The sequence below is a fragment of the Hemicordylus capensis genome, chromosome 5 (assembly GCF_027244095.1).
Source record: "Hemicordylus capensis ecotype Gifberg chromosome 5, rHemCap1.1.pri, whole genome shotgun sequence".
NCBI lineage: Eukaryota > Metazoa > Chordata > Lepidosauria > Squamata > Cordylidae > Hemicordylus > Hemicordylus capensis.
Genome location: NC_069661.1, coordinates 92,799,628 through 92,819,829, shown reverse-complemented (window position 1 = coordinate 92,819,829; position 20,202 = coordinate 92,799,628). Strand labels below are relative to the sequence as shown.

The following is a 20,202-nucleotide window of genomic DNA, read 5'->3' as shown; positions in this document are numbered from 1 at the left end:
CCTATCGCCCACCCGCCCACCCAGCTGCCCGAGCCCACCTTACCCACTCCAGCCCGCGATAGTCAGGCGAGGAAAAAAAAATTATTTGCACAGTGGAAGTGAGGAGCTCAGAAACAGAGCTCCTCTATGTGCTATGCTGCTGCCCAAACTGCCGCTATGGACGCAAAGGACGTTGCGTCCTTTGCGTCCATAGCGGCAGTTTGGGCAGCAGCATAGCACAGAGAGGAGCTCTGTTTCTGAGCTCCTCACTTCCACTGTGCAAATAATTTTTTTTTTCTTCGCCCGACTATCGCGGGCTGGAGTGGGTAAGGTGGGCTCGGGCAGCTGGGTGGGCGATAGGCGGGGGCGACGGCCTTCTCATGGGCCCTTTTGGCCCGTAATCAATTGGGGGGAGGAGCGGGGAAGGGGATTTTGGAAAGCTGGGAGGGCGGGTGAGCGGGAGGCAGGAGGACAGAGGGAGGAGGGGAAAATGAAAAAAAAAAAAACCGAGAGAGAGAGAGAGAGAGAGAGAGAGAGAGAGAGAGAGAGAGACAAGCAGAAAGGTGGAAGAAAAAGAAAAAAAAAACACTTAAAGGCGGGAGAGAAAGCTAGCGCCCGTTATCATAACGGGCTTAAAAATACTAGTTCTGAATAAACATTGTGTGAAATTCAAACATTTTCCACCTCTTCTTGTGCCTCCTTACCTCAGACCCTGTCCGTGGGCTCCGTGTGATATTTTATGTTTTGCTTCCAGCCAACTTGTCCTTTCACTTTCAGCAGATAATTTGTTTATCAACATTTCATGGACTGATCCTTGTCCTTCACCAGTTAGTTAGAATGCTTATAAATGTTCTTTGAAATCACAGCAATTTAGCCAATGACTAGAAAGGTTGGACAGATTTAAGTTTATTATATAGCCAACATTATTTTTGCTAAATGAAAATGTAATCACAACAAAAACAAAACCTGTAACTTTAAACACTTTGCAAGCACCTCATCCGTGTTTTGTGTTTGCTGTGTGGGATAGAATTACTCCTTAACTCCCATTGCACTGGCAGAGTTTAACACTATGCTGAAAGGAAAGAATGATAGCAGTATAATGTACTCTTGCACCTATGGTAGGATCCCTTAAGGAACCAGATCAAGCTGGAGGATACAGTGGCAGAATAACAGAAGTTAGTTGGAATCTTATGTTTACCCATAAGTTGGTTCACACCCAGGGGGCACCTTTCACACTGTCACACGGGCGGGTGGGGGAAAGACAGGTTTAAGCTTCCCTTCCCCACAGACGATCCCAGACCAGCACCAACTACACCACCATGCACACAATCACCACAGCAATGACCAGCACAGCATTCCAGAGGCCGGGGGAATCCCCCAAGCACTGCGTGATGAGCGTGGTGCATTGGGGGAATCCCACAATAGATGAATCTCCCAGGGGATGGGCGCTCACGCTGGTAACCCACGCTGACACACAATTCCAGAGCCTGGGTTAATGGTGCAATTGGTCCATTAAGCCCTGCTAAAGGCCGGGCTTGAAAGCTGGGTTTGGTGCCATGTCAGGGATCCATGTGAATCCTGGCAGTTCTCAGTGACAGCTAAACCCAGGCTTGGTTGCTCATGAGAACAGCCTCAGGGTGTGATGTTAAACTCTGCCAAAAAAAGGTGGCCTCTGTTAAATGTTTCCATTGCAGTCAATGGAGAACCTAGATGACTGCTCCTACCACCTTCCTTGCCCACGGCCACAACAAAGGGTAGGATTGATTTGAGACTAACTCTACAGTGAGTCATGACACACCATTAGGGGTATGCAAGGTCACATATTCAAAACCCATAGCATGAGGCTACATCACATTGTCCTTTGTCTCGAGGATGAAGAGTCTACCAGCAGAGACTGGAAATCTGGCACTTTGGCACAAGCAGTGCACACACAAAAACCTAGAAGACACAAAAGAAATTAAGGGCAGAAGAATGATGCATATTTTCAGAACCACTACAGCAGACCTGCTCAACTTAGCCCTCCCCCAGATGTTTTTGGACTACAACTTCCATAATCCCCAGCCACAGTGGCCAATAGCCAGGGATTGTGGGAGTTGTAGGCCAACATCTGAAGGAAGGCCAAAGTTGAGCAGCCCTGCACTACAGGTATCCTGCCTCAGGGCTCTACATGGGGGAAACTCAGGAAGCACTGCTAGCATAACTGCTCATTCAGGTCTCCATGCTGGTACCTGAACTTCAGTCTCCCGTTTTCAGTTGTACTGCCCTTTCCCATGTAGCTATCCAGCAGTCAGAGGAGCTTGTTGCCTGTTGCCATTTAAAGTGGCTTACAGTCTGCTGCACTGCCCGCCATGGCTGCCCCTGCCCCCAGGTCAGCCTGATGCTACTCTGCCCCTGCCACACTGCCCATACCCTCAGACCCCTGACTCACCATCCTGCTTCCCAAGCCAGAAGCCCAGCACTGATTACCATCCCTCTTTGATGCCTCACTGGCTGGCATTGCTGCTTGTTCTAGCAGGCAACAGGCACTCACTTTTGCTGGTTGGTCTGCCTCTTGCTGCCACCGCTGCACCAGCTCACTTGTGCTCACTCACCCCTCCAGCAAACTGGTCTACCTGCCTCCCCGAATGAAGGAGACAAGGTGGACAAGTCTGGTGGAGGGGGAAGGGAGAAAACTTGTGCGAGCAGGAGTAGCAGGGCAGTGGTGGCAGTGAGAAATAGACTGGAAGGCTGAATTAAAGGGAGTTTCCTGTTGCTGCTAACATTAGGCCAATGAGGACCATATCTGGAGTTAGTTTGGTTCTGAGGGAAATATAGTATAATGAATGATTACACATCATATGTTGATGCCTACTGCCCGCTAAGCAAGCAGCAGTGGACAGAGGATGCCGCTTAAGAGGCCAGTGAGAGGAACTGGGGAGGCAATCAGTGCCAGGCTTCTGGCTCAGGGGGTGGGGTGGTGAGCCAGAGGCAGGGGCAGCCTGGGGGAAAGCCAGTGGGGTGACACCTGAGGGGCAGGGAGCTGCACTTGCCACCTGAGGCTGACACCTCACTTGGCTTCATAGGGGAGCTGCTCCTGCAGGCAAGTCAGTGTTCTAGTCTGTTGCTCAATGCCGGTGCCTTTTTGAAGGCAAAAACATTACATTGTCAACTGTGTCCTAAATATCACATGTGTGAGAGTCCTGTTAGCACTGAAATGGCATTGGGAGTGTGTGGACTTCAGTGAATGTCGATTGCTACTTCCTTAATGGGTTTCTCTTTAACATGTCAAAAGAGCGCCCTTTTTGTTTTGCTGATAAAAATGAAAGTAAGTAGACTAGAGGCTGTGTCCTCTGCAGGCAGAATGCCTCTGGCAACCCACGCTCAAGTTGGGCACTCCCTGTCCTACACAGAGGTGGTTGCAAAACCCACAATATATAGCCTGAAAGTTATTTTTCATTCCATCAATTGCCTATAGCGTATGGCTTCAGTTTGTTCAATCCAACTTAGCTTGAATACACTTTTTCAAACTCGGTTGAATAAGGAATGTGTGTTTGCTTCTCTGAGGGCTGAGTCATACAATGAATGAGGACCCCATTGCGTGAATCAGCCTCCCTCATTGGTCAATACAAACAGGAGCAGCTGGAGAACACTTCCAATCACATTCACTCTTTACTTGCCTTGGGCAGGAAAGAGAGCTTCTTAGCTGCCACTGTTCAATTACCCTGCAGTAACTTTGTTCCCTTCTTTGCTTTGGTGGCAGCTCTTTCCTCATCAACAAATGGGCTAGTGATCATACCTGAATGATTTCTTTACATATTTGTTACATTTGTAACAAAACTTTCTTTCAAGGAGATGAGGACATCATATGTCCTATTGATTGTACACCATCCTGGAAGTTCCCACAGCTTAGAAATCTTTCATCTTCCCTTATGAACACATGAAACTGTCATATACTGAGTCAGATTTTTAGTCCATCTAGCTCAGTATTATTTGTCTTTACTGACAGGCATCTTTCCCCCTTCCTGGAGATGCTAGGGATTGAACCTGAGGCCATCTGCATGTAGCACTCTACCAGTGAGCTACAGACCTATCCTTACAAAAACACTGTAAAGTATATTAGGCCGCAAGATAGTAGCTTGCTCAAGACCAGTTGGTGAGCAGAGATTTGAATTCAGGTCTTCCTATTCCCAATCCAGGTATTCCAACCACTACACTAAATTGATAACTGAGTAAAGTGTCACCACTGCTTGTAGGTGGTTAAGTGGCGTAGGTCTCACCTGGCCATGGAGTCATCACATCTTCCTCCATTCTAGCTGCTTAGCCATAGAAAGTCTGGCGTTCTATGTGGAGTTTAGATGACGAACAACTATCTTCTGTAATTAAATTCACTGGTCAATGCTGGTTCCCGATCTGGATAAAAATGTATTTTTAGTCTGCTGTTTTAGCAAATGCTCAAAAGTACGTGTTGAACAAAGATAATTCTACTGCTTTTGTTTCCTGTCAGATGTGTAGAAGGAGCTCTTGGATGCCCCACTGACTGCAATGGAGGGAATTCATCTACACTGTATGTGCACAGTGGAATGCTTAAATGGATCAGTTTCCTCCATCAGAAATAATAGGAGAATTTTGTTGTTATTTCTAATAGTAATAAGAAGCACTAAAGAACACTCAGTAGTGTATGAAACATTAAAAACAAAGACTGACATACCATGCAGCCTCCTGTATGCATTTAGCACATCCTGGGCATTGTTGTGTCTTCCTAATGTGGCCACAAGATGTGGTGACAGCCAACAACCTGGATGGCTTTAAGAGGGGTTTGGATAACTTCATGGAGGAGAGGTCTATCATCGGCTACTAGTTGGAGGGCAGGAAGCCTCTGACTACCAGTTGCAGGGGAGTAACAGCAGGAGGGAGAGCATGCCCTCAACTCCTGCCTGTAGCTTCCAGCGGCATCTGGTGGGCCACTGTGTGAAACAGGATGCTGGACTAGATGGGCCTTGGGCCTGATCCAGCAGGGCTGTTCTTATGTTCTAATGACCGTTTCCAAAAAAAAAAAAAAAAAATCACACGGAAAAAGTGCACTTCCTAATGACTGTTGCAAAAAGCGCTGTGCAGTATGTCAGCTACTGAATGAAGGACCTGTCCACAAGCTAACAATCTAAGAGAATTAAAATAAAAGTCAAGAAAGCAAGAAAAGGACAAGTGGAATTTTAGAGAGAGGGGTGTGTGTTGCAGGCAGGGAAGCTCATTGGACTGAAGTGATAGGGTAATTGCAACTCAGATTATCAAGTTTAAAAAGCAGGGTGCTGGCCCTCGAGAAATCATAGTCATTGTTCTGCCATTGGATTTGTTTCTAGTGTCCCGAATGTAGAGGCTCAAGAAAAATGTTGCAATTATAACTAGATATGGACATCTGTGGACTCTGGCATGGACTAAGCAGGTGCCCATGGTATTAGTGACAGTAATGTGAATGAAGTGATTGCCTCCTTCTCCCAAACTTGCAGTTCTACAATGGTCTCAGTCTTACTGCGCTCATCAGTGTCAGGAGATGGTTTGTTGCACACATTCTCTACTGCATCTTTAATGACACTAGTGATCCCCTTGGACCAATTAAATCTTCTGTTTACATTTCCATTACGTAAAGTTGTTCCCCAGTTTGGTATTAGTTACCACACTCATTCTCCTAGTATTCTAATTTATTATTCACTTGTTCTTTGGAGGTTATAAATCTAGACATTTCACAGCACTGCTTATTAGCCATCTAAGTTTACATGGCAATTTTTAAACCTGAAGATGTTTGTGAGAGCTGGAAGCCAGACTGGTAGCATGAACTGTGAAGTATATCCAGCTGGTGTTTGGATCTCTTACAAGCTATCTCAGGATCTCTGGCAGCTTTTGCTTCATCATCTAAACCTGGAATAGTGCATAATGGTCAGTGAGGTTGAGAATTAGGACATTTGCAAAGCCCAGAGGCCAATAAGGGCCGCCCATTCTTTCTCTTTTATTGGGACTTTGCTACAATTATCCATCAGAAGTTGTACCACTCACACTTTGGGTGCAGGGGTGGTACAGGCCTTTGAGGGACTGAGACAGGGTGCAAAATGCTGCCCCCACCTCCTCCTCACCACCCTGTTTGTTGCTGCCTTGCCTTGCCTCACCTGCCATCACCTTCTTCTTCCTCTTCCACTCCCTCCACTGCCACCTGGCTCAGCAGCAGTGCACAAAGAGTCACTTCAGCCTCCTCCGTGGAGGGCTCTGTTTGAAAAGGGAGAGGCTAGAGTAGAAGATGAAGTGTAGAAGAGAGGAGAGGAGAGTGGTAGGCTCAAGCATATGAGGGCTGTGTGACCCTCAGGGACATATTGGCAGGCACAGAGCACTTCTGGAGGCAGAGGAGATCAATGAAAATATATCCATGCCCACCCCAGTGCACTATGGAAGTGGGGATGCTTTTGCTACATTCTTGCTCTGGTAGTCAGGATGGTAGCCACTTTCTTTTAAGAGAAAAGTCATTCAAACTGCAGTCCTGAGCCCACTAAATACAGCATAAGTCCCATTGTACAGCGAGACTTACATCTGAATTAACATGCTTAGGATTGTACCTTTATAAATTCTTACAAAATATAAGATGAGAGCCTTCTCCAACCTAACCCTGACAGGAAATAGCCCATGAACCATCACATGGGTGGGGGATTAATCACAGAATGATGGTAGGATCTACTGCTTAAATACTCCTTTTAAAATTACATTAAGACCTGCTTAATAAAACCCAAAGACTACTGCAGTCTGTGCCTTCTTACCAACATTAATTGCTCAGTACCCTTCTATGAAATCTGGAAAGTCTTTGAAAGAAGTGCAAGGCTGGGGTAGATATTTAATATATAAACACCTGCTGGGAACTATTAAAATAGCTACCTGCAGAGTTCCTTAACTTGTATGCTTTGTAGGCATATGTAAGTTTCAATCGACATTAATAATGCAGAGGCTAGTGCATTTGTGGATAAATGAAATATGGCAATTGGAGTGAACAGAGAGTTCTGTGACATTGTTTAATGCATTAAAGGTGAAGGCTTGGGTCCTTCATGACTCATACTTACACATACAGTTTAATGCAATCTTTGTTGCCCCAGTGCCCAGAAATCTAGGAACACAGTATCCCAATTCCAGACTCTCCAACCAGCTACTGCACCAAATGCTCTGCATTTTCATCTTTCCTGAAGAGAATAGCATGTTTCTGATCCACTTTTGTGGATTAGTTTGTTTGCACATGCATTATATGTCCCAGTTTCTCTCCACTTGATCACTTCCATGATTAGCAAAAGCTTGTTTTAAGCAAATGTAATGGAAAACTGTTCATTACTATATCACATCAGACCACAGATAGTCATGGAATTTGTCATACCTTTGAGATTCCCCATGAAAAAAAATCATTACACATGAGTCCTATTCAGACATTATATTGGGCATGCACACAGGTGTCCAAACACATATCCATGTGCTTGTGTGAATGCATGTGCATGTATTAATTTTAAAAATGAACCTGAGTACAGACCATCAAATGCAGGGTACAGATAGGAATGTAAGTTCTACGTCCATTGAAAATACTGTCTGAAGAACTTAACTGCGTACAGATCTGTATATGTGTACAGTATACATAGACTAGCAGTCCTCACTTTTTGTTTTTTACATTTGTCATCTTGTTGTTAAAGCAAGTGGCTGTCCTAGTCTTAAGGGGACCAGACAAACCTGTCACTAAAAGAGTGAGGGCTCTGCTATAACTGTTGACCCCAAAGTATTGGAGATTCAGCTCCTGATGGCATCGACTCTTAGCACCAGTGACCCTATTGACCACTAGGGGCATTAAGGGTAGAGATAGCCACTAAGGGCATTCCCCTTTGACCACACTTTCTCTCTTCTGATCCTCCTTTGTTAGACTGATAGTCTCAGGTTTGATATGAGAGAGAGAGAGGGAGAGAGAGAGAGAGAGAGAGAGAGAGAGAGAGAGAGAGAGAGAGAGTGTTCCATCTTCTCCCCTTCCCCCACTTCCTGTATGTAACTAGCAATGAGGCATGTAAAGTCTTCTTTATCTCCTTGATTATTCCCTAAACAAACTACTTTATTTGGGAGGTTAACTCCATGTCTCCAGACAATATAAATTAGCAGTGCTCCCTTACCTGTGCACTTCTGCTGTAGCTGGGGAAGATTTAAAAAATCTCCCCTCCTGAGCTGTCTAATAGGTTTATGGGCCCACTGAGCCCAGAGAACCCAGATACAGCAGACAAAAAAGCACAGTATAAGTGGAAAGCCTGGTTGATTGGAAAGGCATTCCAGAGAAATGTCAGGGAAACTTTTCGCCATGGAGACGGCAGCACAGGGACAGGCAGCAATCCCAAAGCTGGCTGGATTTAATTTTGAAATGTCGTCATTCAGGAAGGAATCCTTTCTCATGGCTCAGGGATTGGAAAGTGTCCTGGAGGAGGACAGACCTGAAGCAGCTAGAGAACAAGCAGCATGAGATGCCAAAAGCAGAAAAGTCTATGGATTCATCTGCTTGCATGTGAATGACTCAATTATTGCTCCAGCATAGCTAAAGAAGATTTGGAGATTTAAAATGCCTGCATGCTTGAAAGATAACTAATACTAGTACTGATCTGATTGTGAGACTGTGCAATATGAAACTCAAATAAGGACAGAGTTTAACTGAGAGTGTTAAATTCTGGATGTTTCAAGAAGATGTGAAATGAAAAATGTAACAACAACAATAAATATTTATATACTACTTTTCAACAAAAATTTCCAAGCGGTTTACATAGATAAATAATAAATAAATAAGATGGATTCCTGTCCCCAAAGGGCTCACAATCTAAAAGAAACAGAAGATAAGACACCAGCAACAGTCACTGGAGGTACTGTGCTGGGGGTGGATAGGGCCAGTTATTCTCCCCCTGCTAAATAAAGAGAATCACCACATTAAAAAGGTGCCTCTTTGCCCAGTTAGCAGGAAAGGATTCCTTCCTGAATCAAGAGTCAGGTTACAGTCTTTCAGACCAAACAAAAGAGAAGTGAGTGTTGGCTGAGCAGGAAGCCAGTCCATTTGCAATCCAGTTGTTCTCAGAACAAAAGACCTGGCCACAGCAGTAGAACCTGCTGAAAGAAATTCCAAGGGGAATGATTCATCACCCAGAATCTCGGCAAACCAGAAACACAGAGAAGGGATTTGGAGTAAACTCAGTAATTTTTGAAACTGTTGAATCTGATGAAATTCCCATTATAAAAAATGATAATTAAAAACAATTAAATGGGAATTTAATTGTTTATAGTGGCATAACTGCAAATGTGATTAAAGACAATGAACTGTTCAGTAAGTTGGACTTCAATTATAAAACATCAATAAGCCTAGCAGATGGCAGAAAGATCACTGCAGAGGGAAAGCATGCCAAAGGGAAGGAGCATAACCTTGAGAATCTAGGAAGCTCTTTATGTCCCTGCACTTGAAAGCAGTTCAATTTCAGTCAAATATGTCAAGCATAGAGGCTATTGAGTAGAGTTCAAAGGTGATCATTGTTACATCAGAGACAAATAGGAGTTGTTACTGAGAGTTCTTTAAAGGAAAAGTGGCTTGTATGAGATTGATTGCATTAACAAGAAAGCCAATGTTGCAAAATGATATTTGCATAAGCAATGTGAACAATTATACCATAGAAGATCTGCACATTGAGAACTTAATTTCTCAGTTTGAGAAGGGGATTTAGCAAGAGGCTTGAAAGTTCAGCCCTGCAAAGACAATGACTCCTCATGTGTCTGTTTGAAAAGCAAGGGAGCTAAAAGCTTTCTCCAGAAAAAGAGAGAGAGAGAGAGAGAGAGAGAGAGAGAGAGAGAGAGAGAGAGAGAGAGTCACAGCACCCCTTAGAGTTGATTCATAGTGATGTCTGTGGACCAATGCAGGTTGAATTATCAGGAGGAATCAGATATTTCTTGACTTTCTTTGATGACTACTCCGGATACATTTTTACTTATGCATTAAAAGAGAAAAGTCAAATTTTGGAGAAATTTAAGGAGTTGTGTTTTTGTTTGCTTGTTTGTTTTGCAATAGTGAGAACAAGTTTGGCAGAAAAGCTCAGACTAAGAAATGATAATGTGAGTAAATTCACATCAAAGGAAATGGGCAACTACCTAAGGGAACAAGTTAGTTCAACATGAACTAACACCCCAATGGCATCTGATCCCTTACAACCCACAACAGAATGGAATAGGAGAAAGAAAGAATCATTCCCTATTAGAGATGACAAGGTGCATGTTGCAGGATGCAGGATTGGCAAGCAAATTTTGGGGAAAAGCAGTTGTGACTGACAATTACTTACAGAACAGACTATCAACCAAAGCAACAGATGTAACACCTTTTGAATTATGGTACAGGAACAAACTCAGGATATCAGAGTGTTTGGATCAAAAGCATATACATATGCTCCTAAAGAGAAAATAGATAAATTGAACCTCAGATGTGAAGAATTAATACTTTTTGGATATACACTAGGAGGAAAAGGATACCGAATACTTTATGTGGCCACTGGAACAATGAGAACACACAATATAGTATACTTTGATGAAAGACAAAGGTCAATCACAAGTGAAGTGCCAGAAATTGGACCAAAGACCCAGATGGAAAAGGAACCAAAAGTAGAAGAAATTTCCATAAGCCTGGAGCTAACCAGCGAAACAGAACCAGAAGGGGAAACAGAAATCGAGCCAGAAGCGAGACACTCACAAAGACCCCAAAATGAGGTTCCACCCAGTAGACTCTCCTACATGGCAAGAAGGGAAGAGGCCCTGGAACCCTGCACATGGGAAGATATCCCATAGTCTGAGAAACATACCAGCAGGGATTCAAACCAGCAACCTCTAGCTCCCTAGGCAAGTTACTTCCCTGCTGTGCCATTAGGTGGCTGTGGAACTACTTGCTGGAAGAAAATCAGTAGAATGCAAATGGGTCTTCAAAACTGAATACAGTGCAGGAGGAGACATTGAGTGCTATAAAGCCAGATTATTAGCCAAAGGATACTCTCAAAAATATGGGGAAGACTATGATGAGACATTTGCATCTGTCATGAAGCATACTTCAGTAAGAATATTTCTCAACAGAGCAGCAACAAGAAAGATGCACGCTGATCACCTAGATCTGAAAAGTTCATTTCTGCATGGAGAAATAGAGGAAAGCATCTACATGGAGCAGCCACCAGGGTTTGAAGAACCTGGAAAAGAGTCTTGTATGCAAAGTCCAGAAAAGCATAAATGGCTTGAAGCAAACTGCTAGAGCATGGAATGAAAAGCTAAATGAGATGTTACTCAAGGAAAGGTTCACAGAAGGAAAAGCTGACCCCTGCCTATACTCTATTCAAAAAAAGATATGTGGAAGATATGGGAAGAGAGCTGGTCTATGGGAAGAGAGCTGGTCTTGTGGTAGCAAGCATGACTTGTCCCCTTAAGCTAAGCAGGATCCACCCTGGTTGCATACAAAAGGGAGACTAGAAGTGTGAGCGCTGTAAGAAATTCCCCTTAGGGGATGGAGCCGCTCTGGGAAGAGCATCTAGGCTCCAAGTTCCTTCCCTGGCATCTCCAAGATAGGGCTGGGAGAGATTCCTGCCTGCAACCTTGGAGAAGCCGCTGCCAGTCTGTGTAGACAATACTGAGCGAGATGGACCTATGGTCTGACTCAGTATATGGCAGCTTCCTATGTTGACTTAAATTTTGACTTCTGTTGAAGACTTTATTATTTCCTATGAAAAGAAACAAAAGAGATTGTGGAGCACCTAAACAAAGAAGTAGAAGTGAAAGCACTAGGAAGCATTTCCTATTATATTCAGTCAGTCAGTCAGTCAGTCAGTCAGTCTTTATTACCGTCTTTGACCAATAACACAAAATCTAAAATAATATAAAATTTTAAACATAGCCATATTAATAACATAACTGTACATTGGATCTAACCATTAGCGAGCAGAGTGCTACGAACTCGTATTGCAGAACAACATAATTTTGCAACTCTGTGTGTGATAGATGAATTCACATTTATTAGCAGATATCTGGTGTAGAATTCATCTGATCAACTTGGCAAATTATGTAAAAGAGGGTCAATTAACCTTCGCCTTAGGTCTACGTAAAAGTCACACCGCAGGAGCACATGTGCAACTGATTCAATCTCATCAGAGTTACAGGTGCAATATCTCTCTTCAATCAGGATTCTATTGTATCTACCAACCAATAATTCTGAAGGGAGGGCATTCATATGGGCCCTGGAAAAGGCCCATCTATGTTTGGGGAAAGTGGGGGGAAACAGATAATCTGCTGGGCGAGTTCTCCTCTCACCTGTAAGCAGGAGGAATGACCTAGATGTCCTCAACAGGTCTTTCTGAAACTCAGTGTCCCAGATCCTTCATATAATAAGTTCTTTGGCCCTGTCCAAACCCACAGAGAGGACTGCCTCAGATGAAAGCCAAAGGTATGGAGTTTCCTGACACAGTTTTCCCCTAACTCAAGCAGTGCCTATCCAACAGTAACAAAGGAAGGAGACCAGAGTGCCCTGATTCTTGCCCAATTTATTAGTATTAAATAGCAGGCTCTGGCTTCTATTGAGATAATGCCCAATTCTAGTCTCAAAGTTGCATTAGAAATGCATTTGGGAGTCAGATATAATGTTCTTAAGAACCTGGCTTAGACCCACTCTAGGAGCAAATAGTTAGCATAGGGTCCCAGCTGAGCCCCGTATAACATTTGAGCCATCAACTTTGTTTCCTATTATATTGGCATTCAAATAGAACATGAGGATGGAAGTTACCTTCTCCATCAGAAACAGAAGATAAAGGATCTTCTAGAGAATGTCTGAAATTGACAGAGGCCAATGAGGTCAGTACACCAATGGAGACAAACTTCCTGAAGCAAGATCAGGACAGTGAGCCATTGCCAGACAACAGTCTATACCAGGGCTGCTCAGCTTTGGCCCTCCTATAGATGTTGGCCTACAACTTCCATAATCCCTAGCTACTGCCCACTGTGGCTGGGTATTATGGGAGTTGTAGGCTGAAAACAGCTGGGGGGCCTAAGTTGAACAAGCCTGGTCTATACAGAAGAGCAATTGGGAAGCTTCTGTACATAGCAACAGTCACAAGACCAGACATAGCTGCAGCAGTGGGAACTCTGAGCAGAAGCAGAAGCACACTAAGCAAGAATGACTGGACCACAGTCAAAAGGCTGGGAAGATCCCAGAATGGTACAGCACACTTCATACTCTTGATACCAGCAAGCAGCAACCCCAGACTAGTAGGATACATGGATGCAGATTAGGTCAAGGACAGAACCAATTGCAAGTCCACAAGTGGAAACCTGTTTTTCAATGGAGGCTGAGCCATCAGTTGAACTAGCCAGAAGCAGTCAATTGGACTAGCCGGAAGCAGACAGTCAATTGCACTTTCATCCACAGAAGTGGAGCACATATCAGCTGGCCAAATATGTCAAGAAACCACATGACTACACAAATTACTGTTAGACTTCGGAATTGATGAGCCTAAGCCAATTGAGATGTTTGAGGACAACTAAGGGTGCATCCCTCTGGCGGAAAATACTATGTCTCGAACAAAGCACATAGACGCAAAGCACCATTATGTTTAAGAGGCACAAGAGAGTAGGCTAGTTCAGCTGAAGTCATGGTAGCAGATGGGCTGACCAAGCCACTACCAACTCAAGATATGGTAGCAGATGACCAAAGCCACTACCAAGAGATGAGTTCCAGTTTCTTCGAGAGAAGATGGGAGTCGTAGATTGGTGCACGAGACAATGAGAAGGGGTGTTGGAGATGCAGCTCCTGATGACAACTCCTCTTAGCATCGGCAACCCTATTGGCCACTAGGGGAATTAAGGGGAGAGATAGCCAGGAAGGGCATTCCCCCTCTGACCATGCTTTCTCTCTTCTGATCCCCTTTGCTAGACTGATAGTCTCCGGTTTCATTCTCACACCTGTGAGAGAAACTTCTGACTTCTCCCCTTCCCCCATTTCCTGTATGTAGATAGCTAGCAATGAGGCATGATAGGTCTTTTCTATCTCCCTGATGGATTTCCTAAATAAATTACTTTATTTGGGACATTAACTCCATGTCTCCAAACAATAGTAATTGGCAGTGCTCCCTTAGCTGTGCATTTCCACTGTAGCTGGGGCAGATAAATTAATTTCCCCTCCTGAGCTCTCTAACAAAAGCAACTTTTGAGGCCCCATTCATGGAAGAGGAGCTGGTAACAGCTTATATCAGGCAGGCAGGCTTTCCAAAAAGACACGTTCCTGGCACTGTTATTTGCCTCTTAAAATGAACAGTTGCAGGGAATATGACTTTACTCTAATGTCACTCCCTGTTCACATAGAACAATAGTGAGGCCCGCCAGGCCCACCACAGCACTCTTTATAAACTGAGTTCACCTTCGAACACTTCCCAGAGTTCTCTGAAATATGCAGGGTTTTCATTCCAGACAGCCAAGAATTTCTTAGCAGACAGGTTGATATGAAAAGCTATTGCTACAAACAGAAAGTTTTAAAACCATTACTGTGTGGAATCGCAGAAATGCAGATCCGTTTAAACCTATTGTAAAAGCCCCATGTAACTTATGTTCAGAAAGTACTTCATTTCAGTGAGTTGTCACAGTACATTCAGAGATCTATTCATCAGTTTTAAGAATTATCACTGAAGCAATATAACTATTCTTAAAAAAAAAAAAAAACACCACACAACAACATGTGCTTTAAAAGAAATCATGGCTGCTTAGGGCATTTCTGTTCAAGTTGTTTTCCATTAAAGGTATTGCTTGATATCATTCATCTTCAGCTCTGTGTTTCCTTTGGGCTTCTCTGACTACACCTGCTATGTCAACCTCATTGTATTGGGGACAGTGATTTATCAAAGACGTTAATCTGCCATATATCTGGCTGGCATAGCTTGTTTTTCAACTATTAAATCTTCCAAGTGTCCCCCTTAACCTGCCCTGACCTTACAGTTTCAGAGTTGTGCAGCTTTACAGAAATGACATTTGATTTTCTTAGCAAGCCTTATTTTGGGGAGGGAATATAGCTCCGATTGCAGAAGAAGTGTTCTAAGAATATGATGAATAACAAGGACTTACAAAGCCATATTGGCCCAAGATGTCTGTACCTTTGAAGTTTGATTTTAGTCCAACCCATCTGATATGTTGCTGTCTCCCTCACTTCTTCCACTCCATAAAAATGTCTAGTCGGTTCTTAAGGTGATTTCTGCTGTTTGCTTTCAGGGCCAAATAGCACTGGTTTGAACACAACCTTGTGCTTTCATTAATCAGAGAATTCCTAATAAGAATATTTGGATGAGTTACTGTTTAGGACTGAACTGTGAAATATTTACCTCATTTTCCATTCTTTTTCATGAGTGTCAAAAAAGTAAAGGTAAAGTGTGCTATCAAGTTGATTTCGATCCCTGGCACACACAGTGCCCTGTGGTTTTCTTTTAGTAGAATACAGGAGGGGTTTTCCATTAACTCCTCCCATGCAGTATAAGATGATGCCTTTCAACATATTCCTATATCACTGTTGCCCGATTACCTCCCATTTGGGGTGATTATTCTCAATTGTTGCCTTCACACTGTTTTGCTGCTGTTGTTCTCATTCCCATTTTCATTTTTCCTTCTTTGCCCACATAGTGTTTGTCCTTATTTGCCCACACTGCTGTTTAATACTATTGGCTATGGTGTTTTAATCAATAAAACAACACCTATGTCTTGTATGAAATCACTCATTAGTTGACATGAGTCACTACAGCCAATCAGAGTAAGTGAGTGTGTGGGCAAATGAGTTGAAGGATTGTGAGGGTAAATAAAAGGGAGGGAAATGGCAATGAGAAGTCACAACCAAGTGAATAAAAAGATCCTAGAAGTGAAACAACATGAATGTTTGGTATGGTGATAATATTCAGCATGTGCCCAGGATTCTTGAAGCCTTTCCACCCCGCAGCATAATGATAGCCATGATGAGAGTAAGAAGAAAGGAATGTCAAATATAAAACAAGAAAATGACATAGTAGATTCAAAGGGGAATAAGTTATAAAAATGTTCATATGGATGAACATTCATTCAGCTTCTGACTCAGAAGGTAAGTCAGAGGAGGTGGATGCCACTCAGCCCAGAGCAGAGACCCAGATTTGAACCAGGAAGATGTGGACTTGGATCTAACCCTTTGCCCCTGCACTGACTTCCTGATGATGCCCCCCATCATTTTAGTTTTTACTGAATTTGAACATTTCTGCCATAGGAAACAATGGGGATTCAAAGTTGCAATTTCCTAACCGTAACACGGATCCCCAGCTTTCATGTTTTTAAAAAGTTATGCTCTAGCCCTTGTAGAAGTAGAGTTACGGAGCAGAAAGTGCAGTCATTATTTTTCAAGTGTTCGGATTCTTTGGTGTATAATAACTTTCCCTCATAATGATTCCCTGTGAGGATTCATTGCACACTTTCATTTCTTCTGTTCATTTTGACTGTCACTGGACAGTGCCAACTGTCAACTACCATGTGCCAATTACCCCCACCCCCACCACCTGCAAGACAGTGGGGCACTCATTTTAAGTTTTAGAAATATTGAATACTGAAATGTTTAGATTCTTTGGTGTCTAATAACTTTTCCTCATAATGAACCCCTATGAGGATTCATTATACACCTTCATTTCTTCTGTTCATTTTGACTATCATTGGACAGTGCCAACTGTCAACTACTATGTGTAAACTACACCACCACCCTACATATACACTGGAGTATTCAGTTTTTTAGGTATTTTTGAAGCGTTTAGATTTTTTGGTGTCTTCATTACACACCTTCATTTCTTCTGTTCATTTTGACCCCACTGCTTTTCAGGTGAGAGTGGGGAATTAGTGGCATCCCATGTTCCAACTACCCCGCAACCCACAAGCCACTGGGTACTCAGTTTATATTTTTAGGAATTTTTGAGGTGTTTAAACTCTTTGGTGTGTAATGAATCCTCATAGGGATTCATTATGAGGAAAGGTTATTAGACACCAAAAGAGCCTAAAGACTTGCGGGGGGGGGGGGCGGAATCCTAGAACATAAGCTGAGTAGAACCCCACTGCCTTGCAGGTGGGAGTGGGGTGTAGTTGGCCACATGGCAGTTGACAGCTGGCACTGTCAAAAAGAAAAAGACAGTCAAAATGAATAGAAGAAATGAAGGTGTGCAATGAATCCTCATAGGGATTCATTGAGGGAAAGTTATTATACACCAAAGAATCCAAACACTTGAAAAATAGTGAGTACACATTTTGCTCCATACCGCCACTTCTACAAGTGCTAGAGCTTACCTTTAAAAAAAAAAAAAGGAATCTGGGAATCTGTGGGAATTAATAGGAGGGATCCAAATCTCAAATCAATTTGAATCGAATCAGGTGCAATTTGATTTGTACCCGAATCTAGCCAATGGGCCACGGGGATGATTGGTTTTGTCTCCAAATCACCTGAATCAGCTAGATTTGGGTACTAATCATTTTGTACCCAAATCAATTTTCACATCCATAGCCAAGGGTTCAAGTTATGGAACCTCCATGTCCCATCTAGACTGGCCCTGAGTGACCCATCTGAGTAGACTCCATTTTTGTTGTTTTTCATTTATAGAATAAAAATGGAAAAACTCATTCATACTTGCCATGAAGAAACTATGTGATTAACATCCCTAAACATTTACCAACTTGAAGAAATAGACTATCAATCGTTTGTCCTCTCTCTTCTTCTATATATACTCTGTAGTGATCTCTACTGCCCCAAGGGTAAAGGAGCTCGAGTTATAAAGGCCTTTGGTCCAAGCTCTTTCAGTTGCTAGATGTTCCAGTACTTAAAAGCTTTGTAGAAGAGGCAAGTTCAGCAGGTGCACTTTTTCTCAGGCCTGCATGACAAGCTGCCCTTGTCAACATTCTCTTAAAGGAGCCCCATCTTCTTTCATATCAGGTTGCCCTAAAAGTTGCTTTGAGTGCTTCCAGACATCCATATTTAAGAACACGCTTTCTTCCTCTGCTGTCCTGTCCTGTCCTGAGGGAAGGAAAGGCAAGCTCAGTCCTCAGGACCTTGTAGAGTTCCAGGGGAAGCCTTTAGCCCGATTCAGACATTATGCTGTACACTCATTATGTCTGTACACTCATACACATGTTTGTGTGAATGACTGTACCTATCTTCATTTTAGGAGTGAACCTAGATACAGACCCTTCAAATACATGCTACAGATAGGAAGTGTACTTCTGTACCTGCATTCAGCATAACATGTGAATGACTATCTGTGTACAACACTTGTACAAGTGTTGAATATAATATGTGAATGGATTTGTTGACGCAACACTGATCAGAGGTTGGCTGAGTGCTTAAGTACTTCTCAGCGGAGGCTACTCCTCCTGGGCTCCACCTTCCTGCCTGGAGAGGGAAAGCCTTAAAGGGGTAGCTCTCTGGGGAATGGCACTTGTCCTCTGATTTCCCTGTCCCTGCTTAGTTTGTGGTCATTGGTGGAGTACAGATGTGGGAGGGATATGGTGGTGTGAGAGGGACAGGCTCTGAAGTGGGCTCAGGGAGCTCGGGCCCTGAGATAGCTTCCTCAGGGCACCCCAGACCTATGGCTCTCTCAAGTCCCAGTCTGTTGTCATGATCCCGGGCTGGGGCTAGTGCTGGATTTTCCTCCTCCTCAGCGTCCAAGTTACTTCTGTGAGCGGCTGAACTTCTGTGTAGGCAGGACCATGGCACCTATTTTGCTTATTAGACTAGGGTGTCCATTTGCAGATATTTGAAAGCACATTAATATACAAGGGAGCTTCAGCAATTAACAGCAGGGTTGTTGATGAGTGGCTCTGTGTCAAGAATGGCTATTAACTTTCTGAACTACCTTTACACAAAACTCTCTTCATGTAAAGCACAGCCTTGTTTCAGACGTTTGCTGGTTCCAAAGCATCCCTTCACAAGAGTGCATGGGGCTGCTGGCAACTGATTCAAGGCAGGAGTGTAACTAGGTTGGAGTGGGCCATGAGACAAGATTCTTAAATGCCCCCCCCCCCCACCGTCAGGCAGCAGCGATATAGGAAGATGCTGAAAGGCATTATCTCATACTGCATGGGGGAGGCAATGGTAAACCCCTCCTGCATTCTACCAAGGAAACCACATGGCTCTGTGTTGCCAGGAGTGGACACCAACTCGACCACAACCTTTCCTTTCCTTTTTTATAGCTTTATGGATGTCACTCAATTACTTTGGGTTGTCTCCACATAATCCTGCCTGCGTTACAATTCCTGTTAAAACAATCTTCTGTGGCAACGGGGCATGTCTGTATATTGCCAGTCTTCACTTTAAAAAAGGGGGGGGGAATGGGGGGGGTCTTTTCCAAAATCTTAGGAGCTGGTGTAGGAGCAGAAGGAAAATCTGCAAACCAAAATGAGGTTTATTTAGGACCAACACAAAGTAAACGAGTGTCAAACAGTAAGTTTTCTTTCTAATCCTACTGAACAATTTCTCAGGCAGAGGTAAGCAAAAAGCCAGAGGAGGAAGGGCGGGGCTTGTTTTAGGAGCCCCAACAGCCTGCACTTTATGAAATCTAAAAGTGGAGCTCAGGTTTGCGGGGGAGATAGGGGTGGAGAGCCCCGTTTAGCATTTAAGGATTCCCCTCTTATTCTGCTGAACTCTGCTCCCCGGCTAAACCCATAACCCACACCTTCAATTTTACTACCTGCAGAAGTGTCATTCCTCTTCCCTCCAAAAGAAATGGAAGTGAGGGATTGAAGTTTTCTCTCTGTCTTCACCCCTGAGGGGCTGCAAATTTGGATCAGCCTCTGGAAATTTTTGAAACTTTTGCCTAACGCGATCAAGGAATCCCTTGACTCCTCCGAAAGTCTCGCTAAGCAGATGCCGGGGGTGGGACTGTGTGAGCAGGAAGCTGTGGCAGGCAGGCAGGCATGCAAATGAGAGCACCCCAGAGCATTGTGGGAGCAGAAAACGGGGTGCAGCTCAGGGCTTGGAGGGCAGCTGGACCTCAGCCAGCCAGTTTGGAGGGTGGCCGCGTGGCCGCGATGCCCCCTGAAGTTGGCGAATGGTGCTGTGCCAGGGCCACCGTGTCCTGGGTAGCAGTGGGGGAAACCTGCCATGAGCTTTCCAGGCATGTCTCCTCAGTGGAAGATAATGGGCTGTTGCCATGTGTGATTGTAGTTATGCCT

General features: G+C 43.8%; 1 long non-coding RNA gene across 1 annotated transcript; it reads right to left on the bottom strand.

Moving 5' to 3' along the window:
• Positions 1 to 869: 869 nt before the first annotated feature.
• LOC128327877 (uncharacterized) lies at positions 870 to 19,918 on the bottom strand. Its single transcript, XR_008308850.1, has 4 exons — positions 19,719 to 19,918; positions 15,141 to 15,310; positions 4,236 to 4,368; positions 870 to 1,917 (listed from the first exon to the last, which is right to left on the bottom strand). It is a non-coding gene; the product is annotated as an uncharacterized LOC128327877 (long non-coding RNA).
• Positions 19,919 to 20,202: the final 284 nt, after the last annotated feature.